This window comes from Pteropus vampyrus, unplaced genomic scaffold (genome assembly GCF_000151845.1).
Source record: "Pteropus vampyrus isolate Shadow unplaced genomic scaffold, Pvam_2.0 Scaffold172, whole genome shotgun sequence".
In the NCBI taxonomy this organism is placed as follows: domain Eukaryota; kingdom Metazoa; phylum Chordata; class Mammalia; order Chiroptera; family Pteropodidae; genus Pteropus; species Pteropus vampyrus.
The window spans coordinates 3502107-3515742 of record NW_011888953.1 but is presented as its reverse complement, the minus strand read 5'-3'; the positions used below and the strand labels follow the sequence as shown (position 1 = coordinate 3515742).

The 13636-nt window shown below is 38.7% G+C and overlaps 1 pseudogene; it reads right to left on the bottom strand.

The window, feature by feature from the left end:
- Window positions 1–3374: 3374 nt before the first annotated feature.
- Window positions 3375–3493, bottom strand: LOC111746026 (annotated as a pseudogene).
- Between the last annotated feature and the right edge of the window lie 10143 nt (window positions 3494–13636).

Sequence of the window (13636 nt, the reverse complement as noted above, 5' to 3'; positions counted from 1 at the left end):
AATATTATACAGTATCCCGAGATAATGAGAAGAATGTCTAACATCTGCTTATACTCAGAGAACAAAGAAGAATGGAAGGATGTGTCCTGTAACACTTGCAAAGCACCGCCTTTGCTTGCTGGAGACTCAGGTTGGCTTTTCCCATGGATTGTTTCTCTGCCATGGAGGCAGTGGCAACAAAATGTTCTGGAAGAGGTTGGAGAAAGCTTACCCTAGATAGGCTCAGGCAAGGGGCTCAGCAAAACTGACCTCATTATGGGAACCATTTCTGAGCTCCTTCGGAATAGTTAAGGATTGTATTTTTAATTACTATTTTTGTGTTTGTGTGTGTGGTAAGAACATGTAGTACAGTAGGTCCCCACCACTTGTTAATCATGTAACTGAAAGTTTGTGCCCTTTGACCAGTCTCCACTCCACCACCCCAGGTACCTGGTAATCACTGTTCTAATCTCTGTTTCTGAGTTTGGCTTTTTTAGATTCCACATATCAGTGAGATCATGAGTATTTATCTTTCTGTGTCTGACTTATTTTACTTTGCATAATGCCCTTAAGGTTCATTGAAGTTGTTGCAAATGGCAGGATTTCTTATTCCTCATGACTGAATAACATTTCATTATATATATATTTAGGTTGTTTCCATATATCTTGGATATTGTGAATAATGCTGCAATGAACATGGGATATCTCTACGAGATCCTGATTTCAGTTCCTTTGGATAAATACCTGGATGTGGGATTGCTGGATCAGCTGGTAGTTCTATTTTTAAGTTTCTGAGGAACTTCCTTACTGTTTTTCATAGTGGCTGTGTTAATTTACTTTCCTACCAACAGCACACAAGTGCTCTCTTTTCTTCATAGCCCTACTACGCTAGTTATCTCTTAGTTTTTTGATAGTTATTGTAACAGGTGTGAGATGATACCTCATCGTAGTTTTGACTTGCATTTCCCTGCTGCTTAGTAATGTGGAGGTGTTAACTAATGCTATGACGGTAATCATTTTAGAATATATAAATGTATCAAATCAATGCATTGTACATCTTAAACTTAAACAATAGTATATATCAATTATATCTCAATAAAGTTGGAAAAAATAAAAAAATGTCTAAATGATAAATAAGTTGTATTTTTAAGTTAGTTTATTAAAATAAAAGTAGCTGATTTTCAAATGGTGGAGAATACTACAGAGCTATTGAGTCTTTCTGACTTGGATCCTTGCTCTAATTTGATATAATCCCTAATGTTGTCCCCAGAACCAAGTGATGGGAAATAATGTTGAATATGCTTTCCTGACACTGTTAGCAGTAGAGCCACTTGGGAAGAGGCTTAGGATGGATTTACCTTTTGTCATGCTCTGCTTTCCTGGGGTTGTACTCTGGAAGGGCCAAGGGTCATCATTTTCAGTCTTAATTAAGCCGGAGCTTGAGACAGGTTTAAGGGAAATAATTTGTGTATTGAAACAGCACTTAGGAGAAGGAGTAGCAAAATTGGAACGCAGTGTGTATGCTTCCTGGTCTGCCAGGCAATGCGGTGCTCTTGTCTGTTTAACAAAACTGTAAGAAAAAAAGTGATTGGCTTATTAATTAATTAAAAGAGAGAAAAAAGTAATTATTGTAGTGGGCATTCATTGAATGACTTTCTAGTACGTTCTATTTTTATCCTTTCTCTTTCCTAACAGAACTCTACATTTCCTCCCTTGCAATTTAGTGGGACTTCTCCTGGTTTGGATACCCCTGAAGCAAACCTGACACAAAGATTTAAATAAAAATAGTTTATTTTGGAGAAATACTGGTGGGGGTGGGGAAGTGTGGCAGGGAGGGAGAAAGTTAAGAAAGTTAACCAACCACAGTGGGCAACTAGAGCTCAGTACCCCTGGGAAGCTCTGGCATACTCAATAGAACACACCTCAGAGTTCTTCCAACTGAAGAGTGAGAATATTGAGATATTTATCATTCGATTCTCTGTTAATCCTTAATTGAGAGCTGCTTCTGGGAGCATTAACTCTGGAGCTTCTAGCCTTCTCTGTGCATGGGCCAAACATGTTGTTGTAGCCAGGAAAACAAAAAGCCCTCATGTAGAAATTGGCTGGTGTTTGCAGTGAATAGACTTGGGTGAGTAAACTGAAGGCTGAGGGAGATATGGGAACCAACAGTGACTATTGCAGGACTTGGCTTCTTCCCCATCCTAGCAGGGAGGCCTTGATTTGCTCAGAGTAATCTGCACATCTCCTTAGACACTGTCATTGATCTGCTATTTCAGCATGAGACTCAAATCAGTCTATATCAGAAATATGAGTCAATCTCAGACTTTAGTTGGCTGTTGCCAAGAGCTGACTCTCTCTTCTCCACTGACTATGAAGAAGCAGGAAACCTTGGAAATTGCTGGCGTCCATCTTGGGAGCAATGAGAAGAACCACCTGAGCCTGAGGATGTATAGCCAAGACTGGAGAGAAACAGGGTCTCTGTCATAGGAATTGAGCCTGCATTAAAGTTTATACAAAGCTGTATTAATTGCCTAGGGCTGCTGTAACCAAGTACCAAAAGCATAGGTGGCTTAAAATAATAGTAATTTATAATCTCAGAGTTTTGGAGACCAGAAGTCTGGAATCATGGTGTCAGCAGGGCCAAGCAAGCTCTCTGCTCTAGGGGTGAATCTTTCCTTGCCTCTTCTAGCTTCTGGTGTTTGCTGATAGTCTTTGGCATTCCTTGGCTGTAGATTCATCACTCTAGTCACACGGTCATCTTCTCCCTGTGTCTCTTTATATCTTCTTCCCACTGTGCACATCTGTATCCATATTTCCCCTTCCTATAAAGGCAGCAGTCATATTCAGTAGGGTCACATCCTAATGTTCTCATTTTAACTTGATTACCTCTGTGAAGACTCTATTTCAAATAAGGTCACATTTTAAGGTACTGCAGGTTGGGAATTCAAAATATCTTTTTGGGGGGACATAATTCAACACATAACAAGAATGAAACCTATTCAATTATGATAGGAAACAAGTTTGTTTGGGTTTAAGAGCATTTGGGTTGAGACTTTCTATTGCCTGCAGTGACATCTGACCAATTCCTCAATTTGTGGCTATGAATAAAACAAAATGAAGCAAGACAAAACTAGGCAAATGGGGGACTTGCTGTCTGTGAGCTGATGTGGCTGGCAAAATCAGAATGTGTGAGCAATGTGCACTGCAAGGTGCTCAATACACATTTTCAGAAAGGGCTTCCATTTATTCATTGATTCAACAATTTTGTCCTGAAATCCCCTCCTCCCCGATGTACCAGGTCCTATTCTAGACATTGGGAATATAGCACTAAAAATACATGCTTCTCTGTCCTCATGGAGTTTATGTTTTAATTAATTAATTAATTAATTTTGTTATGCCTACAGCACCCAGTCTTCCTAGGTGGTCTCCCTTCCAAGTACTAACCAGGCCCGACCCTGCTCAGCTTCCAAGATCAGATGGGATTGGGCGTGTTCAGGGTAGCATGGCTGTAGAAGAGTTTATGTTTTAATAGGGGAGACAGATAACAAACAAGAGAAATCAGTACAATGTAGAGTACATTAGCTAATACTATAAGAATGGAGAGTATTAGGATGCCTGGAATTTTAGATTGAGTGAGCAGAGTAGTCCTCTCTAGTAACATGACATTTGCATAAAGACCCAAAGGAAGTGATGTAATTATTCATGTAGATAGATCCTAATTGAAACATGGAATCCGTTCTGATTCTAACTGGGTTAAAAGCTAGAAAAGCTAACCTGTAAAAGAGGCTCTCTGTTCCTTGAGGGGATTACAGCTAGAAGCATTTGTGTCTGAAGGGAATTTTGTTTATTTCCACCTGGTCCATCTTGGACACCTGGAGAACTCTACCAGTCACTGAGTCTGTTTGTAGGAAATTAGTTGTGGCAAAGGTTGAGTCCAACTTATAGCTCATGATGAGCTGATGTGTCTTTAAAAGCTTTAGAAGCTGAGATAGTTACTAGCCATTATGAGCATTCTCTCTGACTTCTGAAAAAGAAAAATAAGGACCAAGTCTGTTGTAATGTTCATTAGGGTTTAATATTTTAACCGCACATATTGATTTTCTAAAACATCCAAATATACAAGGTATGACTTGAAGGCTCAAGACTGATTCCACCAGCACCCTATGAAAATCAGTTATAGTTCTTCTAGTTGTGGCCTAATAGGATCTTATGGATGGGTAACAGATATTGAACAATGTTTTATACCTAGTTGAATATGCTATTTACATAAAAAAGACTCTCTATGTTCCAAAATGATGTTGAGAAGGACAGTTTGTCACTTTGCAAGTTTCTATCACTCAGCACAAATGTTTTTTTACAACTCGGAATTAAGACAGCAGCCATCAGTTAAGTAAATAAAGCATTGACTCTAGTGCAGATGGTAAACACATATCTCTTCAGCCCACATCCAGCTGGTGTGAGCCTAGCTGCAAGGGAAGCTAAAACCATCTAAAGTTGTGTGTCCTTGTTCCCTGTCATAATTCCTGGGGTTCAGTTACCCAAAGAACAAAGATTAGAGTGGATATCAGGAGACAGTTAGCTCAAATAAAAGTACTATGGTTTCCCTCATGAGAAGGAATGAAATTTGGACTTAAGGGCTGAGAAAAGTTTGAGAGGCATTCATTTAATACTTAACCACCATGTACTGATGATATGACAGTTTCTTCATGGCTATATTGTCCAGTTCAAAAGATAGACAATTAAGTAGAAATTAAATAACATGTGAAGATATTATTGGGGAGATAAAAATACTATGAGAACACAGAGCAAAAGAACCTAACCTAGTCTAGGGACAGAAGGATCAATGATGGTTTCCTGGGGTGATTGATGCTGAGCTGAGACTTCTGTGCAAGGTGCTATTTGTGTGGAAAGTGGAAATTGTTCCAAGGATGGGAATCAGAGACACAGTGTAACTTTAATGAATCTTCCAAAGACAGAAGTCATTTACAAGGCTTCCGCAAGAAATCTTAACCTAAGGCAGGAGCAAAGGGAAAGCTATGTAGAATTTATCCAGAAAGGAAGAAGGATTACAGAGTTGGGAGGAAATTTTCTTGGCACCAGTCTTGTATCAAAGTATAGAATCATGATGAGCCCCAGATTCTCGGTCATCTGCAGTGATTTGAAACATGGACCTGGTTATGGTTTGGCTGAAAGCAACAATAAATCGATCAAGCTTTTCAACAAGAATTAGAATATTCCTATAATTCCCCATTAATCATGTCTTTTGGAAAGGTAGGAAGTGGTAGGAATCACATCTGTTTGGTTGTTTGGCACCAAAGTATTAGCTCTCCTAGTATTATCTAATGTTTCTTTATTTAAAAATGTTGTAAGTTTGAATCATGATGAAATCTATTTTATTTGGAGAGTTGCTTTTGAGAATGGATAGCAAATTGTCTCGGGAAAAAAAGTCAGAGAAAACTATTGCAAGATAATGATTGGGTTAAGAACGGGAGAACTTACTTAACAGTTTTTTCTAGTTTGGAACATAATGTCTTTTTTTTTTTTTTTTTTTTCTGCTTCGGAACAAGATATTTCCTTTTCTCTCTATGTATTTTATTGGGGTTTTGTTTAAGTGCATGTTCGGAGCTGCTGCTTGCTTTAATTTTACCTTTCTTAAGATTATTTGTTTATAAGCATTGAGTGCCTACTATGGTGAAGCGTTGCCGGCTCTCGGCATCGTTAGGGGACACGTCGTTAAGGATATGGCAATGAAAAAGGCAAACTTAGTTCGTGCCAAAATAGAGCACAGTGCTGGAAATTGAGACATGACGCTTATCAGCTTTCCTTCTGAAATGCTGTGTGTCTTTGGCCAGTCATACAGCCTCTCTCCTCTATAAAATTCCTTACTTATGAGAATGATCATTTTTTTCCCCTTTCACTCTTCATTCCTGCCCTCTAGCAGAATTCTGTCACATCCGGTTCCTTCACTGTGGCTAGGACATGATTCATGTTTGACAAAACCAAGTATGGAATATATCAAGCATGTCTCCTTCCTAAGACTGTTTTGAGAATGATGATTCTGAAAGTATTTGCTAAAAAAAGGGATGCATTTCCCATCACAGACACTCCATGTTTTTACTCACAAGATAGAAACTTAGGTATTTCTTGGAATTCTGTGTCCAGCGGAGGCCACTGCCATTGCCTGCTACTCTTTAGAAACGTGCCGAATGGGAAAATGGAATGTAGGAGAGTTTTTTCTCCCAGCATCTGTCAGGAGTATTGGCATGGAACATCTTAACATTAATTGAGTTATGTGCTAGGCACTGTGTTACATTATTACCTTGTTTAGTATAAGTGAAGCATTATAATTCCCATTATAAAGATGAATTGGTTGAGGTTGAGAGAGGCTAAGTAACAGCCTAAAAAGTGTAGAGGCAGCATCCAAACCCACCTCTCTCAGACTCCCATGTCCATGCTGCCTTCCACTAAAATGTTTTTCTGTAAGCAGTGAAATCCAGACAGCTAATTAGTTTGGTGGGGTTAGCTCTGCTCCTTTCAGAAATCTAGGTGAGTCTCAGCTGTCTGGGAAAGCGAACTCCTCTGACGCTGGGGCAAAACGGGACAGATCTGAGCTGAGAAAGGCAGTTGGCTGGAATATTGTTCAAGCTGCTGTCTTACTGGCGAAAAAAGACCATTTTTGTTTAGCAAGATGATTGGAGTTCATCACCCTGTCTTTCCTTCAGTTGGCCCTTAAAGATACCAATAAAACAGAAATTTTTTTTTTTTTTTTAAATTTCTGGAGTTTTGAAAACTCGCTCCAAATTTATATCTGGACCAGGTGTGCGGAGAACGTGCGTGATAACATCACACGCGGCAGTTGAGCGCTGTGCGTCGTGTTGTGACTGCTGACTGTGGACCTCTGGAGGCCGGAGTACAGCTTAGTCACTGGAATCCCCAGCACCTGGCACAGTGTCTGGCACATGGCTCAGCAAACTTCCATTGAAATTAACTGGTTTCTCCATGTTTCTTGCTCATAACTAAAGGAATAAAATTTAAATTCAAACAGACAGCTGCTAATCAAATCCTTTCCAACTCTCTCTGTTCTGGGGTAAAGTGTGGACTTGGTTTACCTTTAGTCTTACCTGGAGGGTCGGCATTGTCTTTTTGCCACATCCCACTTTCTTTAGGGCATGTAGGTTCCCAGTGCCACCCTAGTGGTCCTCTGAAGAATGTGACAAGTGAGTAGTAACATTTGCAACATGTTCATTTAATCTGTCACTGTAACTGCCAGTTTTTCCAAGCAAAAAAGGAACTTAACAGAGAAATTAGGGGAAGCCCACGGTAATCTTGAAATATATTAATTTTGGAGAGCTGCTTGGAAAATGGTTGACTTTTCACGAGCCTAGGAAGAGCAGAGAGAAGTGCACGCGTGAGGACAGCTGCTCTGCGGTCTGAGCGGATCTACTTGAATTTTTGCTGTTGAGGTCACTATGGCCTTTTTGCTAATGTTGGTAATGCTCTGGTGGTTAGTTTCAATGATTTTCTTTATTGTGACTTTCAGATCAATCTCCTACACGGTTGTTCCATTTAACCTGTATTCCCTAGGTTATTTCTTAAAGCAATTTATTTAACATTATCCTAAATTGAACTGCATTTACTATCCCCTGACCCAATTACTTAAGTGGTTCCACATCCATTTGATTTTGATTGCCTGCTCTCTTGCGATTTGCTTTCTCTCTAATTTTACTATCAGTTGCAACAGAGACTATTTAGTTCTGGTGTCGCTTCCTTCCCAAACCATTGTCTGTTTGGGCAGTGTAACTCATAAAGGCAGCTGTTTTAATTTGAAAAACCCCAGTTCCTCTGTCTGAGTATGGTTTATTTCAACAATTCAATTCTACAAAGATTTATGGAGTGCGTACTTTGTGACAGGACTCAGCTGAGAGCTATCTGCTTCCCTCCTTTCTCCTTTGGAGTGAGTTTGCTAGGTAAAGGTCTCTGATCTGTGAGCCGGGTGTCTTAGCTCCGGATCCTGTCAGATGGTTTTCTAAACCAGTTTCAACCACTGGGTGCCTTCTCTCACAGTGCACAGCAAACGTCTAGCACGTTACTTGGCTGCAATCATTTATATGTTTGTTATTTCTAATTCATGATCAAGCCCCGTTTCTTCAGGTTTTCGGTAATGGTCCTTAGACTAGTGTCTACTCTTTGTCTAATAACAGTTGAATAATATGCTCGGTCCTGGTTCACATCATGAATTATAAAATTAAAAAAAAAAACAAAGTCAGAAACAATATAGTTTGTCACTTTCCATCTTTAGGATTTTCTCTTTAAACTTCTGAACTCAAGGAAGATTCACCATCTTTCATTTCACCTAATCCTTGTAAACCAACACTGTTTTTTATTGGCCTTCAGACTTGTGTAACTAGAGCTAGTGGTGAGAATGAAAATGGTTTTCTCTGGGATTATTCATACTATATGAGTAAAGACATCTTTAATCAGGGCCGTCTTTTGGTCTTTTCTGATTTCTACCTGGCGTGAAAGTGCCATTTAGCTAAGTTTTCCCATTCTTTGCTAATTCCCACATCCATCTCCTGAGGTCAGTGCTGCTGTCACCAGTTTTCTGCTCTCTCACCCACAGACGGCCCAGTCACAGGTGGCCTTCTCCTTGCCTGCGTGTCCTACCCTATGGAGTACCAGTCAGTACAAACAGGATTTGACCCGTTGTCATGAGGTGGAGGGAAGATGTTGTTTAAAGCCACTTAGTAGCTCAGTAGCTGAAAACCCAGAAATTCCAGATTTGGAGATATTTGCCCTGATCACTCAACCATGCCATAGTTCATGCTGCGAATTAGAGTTTGAGTGACAGCGATTTGATTCAACTCTGACATTGAACAGGAGATTGAATTACCAGAGTGTCAAGTTTACTGAAAGGAAAGGCAAAACAAAGTAAGAGAAATGGTGGCAATGGAGAGAGGCAGAATTTGGTAGCAGAATGGAAGGAAATAGAATTAGTGTTTTATTTGAAAGAACTGAGACTGTGGGGGGATTATGAAATGGTTTGTGTGTGTGTTTTTTTTTTTAAAAGCTATTTGTTATTCAGGTTCTTTGTGAAATGCTTTCTGTGTTACAGTAAAAATAAGGTCTGCTTTTTAGCTAAAAAAAGACATTAAAAAAGGAACAAACCTTTATCTTTTAAAATATGAACTTTGGTTTTAAAAATGCTTCTTTTGTTTCTTTTTGGATATGACAAATGGAAGAGAATTGTTTGATTACTGTCATTTTATCTCTGCCCCCTTTCCTGGTGGTGTCTGGATTCCACTAGATTCTCTTATTAGTGTGAGGATATGGCCATTTGGTAAATAATCGGAGGAAATATGACTTTTTTGTTTGTTCGCAGCTGTATTGTATTCCAAAAGGAAATGTGATTCTATGACAAGTTTGCTATGTAATCTTAAATGTCTGGGCTCTGATACAACTGTACACTCGTAAATGCAATAGGCATGCAGGATGAATTGAACATTAGATACTAAATATATTTTTTTTAATGGAATACACTGTTTCTCTCCATTTGAGACTCAAAACTTTGTACAAAAATATACTTCTTCGCTAAAGGATGGTTATGCTAGAAGAATACTAATATAAACACAGTCTGGTATGAGTAATTTCATCCTTGGCTGTGAGAAGCTTTTTGAAATAGGTTAATTTGAAGGCTTTAAGTTTATCTTGTGTGCAAAATACAATGTTTCAGAACTTCCCAAACTAGTATATTTGACAATAAGAGATCATTTTTTTCCTATTCACTCTGTCAACTAAACACATTTTCCCTTCAATTTAGTTGTCTCAATAGAATGAGACTGTCATTTGGCATTTGTTATAGTAGCTCGTATTTTTTCCAGATGACTTTCGTGTATATGTCAGCACTATGTACATAAGCTCTATTTTTTTAAATAGAGCAGAATTCAGCCTAACCCTTTTATGTAGAATAAAATAAAGCCATATGGAAGGATTTCGTTTTTTGAATGTACTTTTAGCAGACAGAATATTGTAAATTCAGATTTTGTGGAAGGCAGGTTGAGTTTGTTTCATGTCATTCTCACTGTTGACTCTGAGTTTGAAGAGGTTGCACTGACTGGGCTTTGCATCATGCACAATGTATCTCTTGCCCTTGTGTTTAGACAGATGTAAAGAGCAAGGGAGGACTTGGGGAGATCTTTCGGCCAGCCAGCCAAAGTTAGACATTCTTGGGAACTTATGCAGTCTAGGTTTCAGAAGAGATTGTAAAATCCCAAAGACCATATTAGTTCCACAAGGAGGCACTGAGGGAAACTCAAGCCAAGCAATGGCATCGGTGGTCCTGATAGATTGACACTTACAGGCCAGCTAAAACGGAAACCACTTTCCCAAGATAGCTGGACCACCTTCACTTGGAGATCTTACTACTTTGTAGAATATGAAGAAAACTCCCATGGAATCACGGAATAAAGATGTCAGCCAAGAAATGTCCTGGAAGACATCTGCCCTATATATGCGTGTAACGATCTGCTGTTTGAAAAAGAAAACTCTTATACATTGTAGCTTGTAATCTACACCTTGCTTGAGAAAGATAATGGTTGTGAATGGAAATACATCTGGATTTCTTTAAAATACCAAGCACTGTACTCATTTATGAATGTGTAAACATTGATTGCAATCAGCCATGGTTGGGTAGCATCTCTTTTCACCTCCAGAGTGGGCTGGAGCAGGTTGGAGAATCTGAGGACATGTCGTCATAGATGGAAGCCCCAAGGGTAAAAACAAATTCCAATGGGAAAGGCCCAGTCGTAAATGGGGAGCATTTCTTTACCAGTGAGCTGCTCTTGGCTATTTCAATAAGAAGAGACTGGTGGCTTAAACACTATGGAAAAAGCTGGGTAAGCATATTAAAAACTATATGTTTCTTAGCAAAGTGATTGGCAGCAAGTATAGATTAATATGAAAAACTTAATAAAAATTTGAATTGAAAGCAGCTGTAAGGTTTTTAAAAATTAAGTAAAAAGGGATAGTATTTTCTTTTAGCTGTTTCATTTTTTTTCTGGATTCTTTTTATTTTGGTGCAGTCTAATGGCTTATAGATGAGACTGAGCTTTCTATTTTATTATTACAAATTAATTAATTATTTTTTGTATGTCATAGTATGTTTTCCTTTGGTATTCTTGGTATCTAATGTTGAGTATTTCAAATTTCAGGTTACAAGTGATTAGTGAGTGGAAGAATCTAATTTAGTGGTTTGTGACCAGTATTTTTTCCTAACATTTTCCTGAAATATGATTTTCATAAAGAAAAGTGTACATACAGTTTGACACATTTTCACACATTCAGCATACCCATGTGACCAGTAGCTAGATCAGGAAGCACCAGCTCCCTAGAAGCCTCCCTACTCCCACCATCACTATGATTCCTTCAGATCACTACCCTTTCAGAGGTAACCCAATGTCCTGACTTATAACAGCAGAGATTAGTTTGGGCTGTTTTTGAGCTTTGTATAACTAGAATCATATGGTATGAATGAACTCTTTTGTGTCTAACACTATGCATGGGAAATTTATCCATATTATTATAAACAATTGTAGTGCTCCACTGTGTGAATATACCAACATTTATTTATTCATTCTACTATTGATGAGCCTTTGAGTAGTTCCCAGTTTTTGGCCTTTTGAACATTTCTTCTGCTCATGTTGCTTCTATGAACGTTCAAAACAAGTCCAGTGGTGGACACATGCATTCATTTCTTCTGAGTATATATACCTAGTAGTAAAATTGTTAGGTTATCGGATACGGTATATTCCACTTTAGTGGATCCTATCGAAGAGTTTCCTAAAGTGGATGTATCAATTCAGAGTTGAATATAATAGAATAAATAGAATAGAGCTGAATGGAATGGAAAAGAAAGTAGAAGATTGTGTCACATGTTGTAGTGGTAACTATTTTTTCTTCAACTTCCATTTCAGTTACACAGATATTTATGTTTGTACTAGATCTTGGTATCAAATGTACCTCCCTCCCCTCCGAGTTTCATAAAAAAGTTTAAGAAGCACTTGTCTAACCTTAAGGCTCAAGTCCAAAATATTATATTGACTGGTTTGCTTTAATGAGCAACAGAAATTGCCCTGGTTGTCAGTGAGTAACAGAAAAGGCATTGTTGAGTATGGGAATCATAAGCTCTTTTAGGATCTGGACCAACTTCAACAATAATAATGTTTAGAAATATGCTATGATAGGAGCTGCACAGAGAAATGAAAGCGTACGGTTGAGTGGTCATTGATGATTTTGAGACAGAACACCAACCTGGGCAATTTCACGCTATCATTTTTGGTCTTGGGTACTGAGGGTGCTTGTGGAGTACCCCTTAAAAAGCCTCTTTTCACATACCGTTCCAGCTTACCCAGTTTCTCAACTAGGGAAATCAGCCACTCCTCAAGTCCTGGGCTAATTCCATCACAATAGGGAAAATGTATAGTTCACATACAAAACATATTTGCCTGAGTTTCCTGATCGATCTCCCTGAACGGTTAGGACTTAACAGAGAATGTAAAAGACATCATCAGGGAGAGTATAGTACAGTTGGCTGCTTGAGTTATAGTCTGGCTCTACTACCTACCTATGTTTCCTCCCCTCCCCCTCCTCTCTTTCTTTCCCCTCCCCACCACTCTCCTTTCTGTTAAAGTTTTGGTTATAAAGGTGGCACCTATGCATCGCGTGGTTTCATCTTTTAGGTTTGTGGTACTATATTAAAAGTGCAGATCTGATCATGTTATCCCCTTGCTTAATATGCTTCAGTGTTCCCATTGCCTTTAGGGAAACTTCTTCATGTGGCTTACAAGGCCCTGTGCCTGCAGCCCCTCCTTACTGCTCCAAGCCTGTTGACTGATGCTACTCCTTGCTTTCAGCCATATTGAACTCCCTTTGGTTCTTTGAATGTGCCAAACTCTCTGTATCTTCAAGGACTTACTATGAGGTGTTCCCTTTTCCCCTTTTGTGCCTGGCTAATTCAAGACTACCCTTAGATGACATTTTCTCCAGGAGTCTTTCCAAAATGCGCATTGTTTGTCCTTGCTCCTGTTGATTCTTGCTGTTTTCTAAATATGCTATATTGTATTTGCTTATTTTATCCTTTCCCACTGGATATAGGCTAAGAGCAAGGACAATGTCTTTCTCATTCATTTTTGAATCCTTAGAACAGTGTTCATCAAGTCAGTCATGAAACACAGGGACACAGGGCTATTCTCTGAAGGGTGGAATTGTAGATGCCTTTTTTATATTTGTCTTTCATTTATCTGTTGTGACTATTTTTTTTTTTTTACAATGAACATGCATGACCTGTATTGTAAAACTGTGAAAGTTTTGAAGTGAGATAAATATCAAAAAGTAAATTTAAAAAATCAGATAACTGCAAGAAATGGATAAAGGGTGGTAATACATTCTGGGTAATAAAGGGTAATAATACAGTCTGTTATCTGTGGCTAGTGTTTAAAGGGTGATATAATTCAGGGTCCCCTGGCTGCCCCAGTCCCAAAGCCATAATTTGTTGGTAGGATTTAGGATGTGGAAATTGTATGGTCCATCATATTAAAGGCAGGTGGAATCAGAGAGGGCATAAGTATGATTGAAGAGAAGGAGGATAATTTAGGAGAGACAG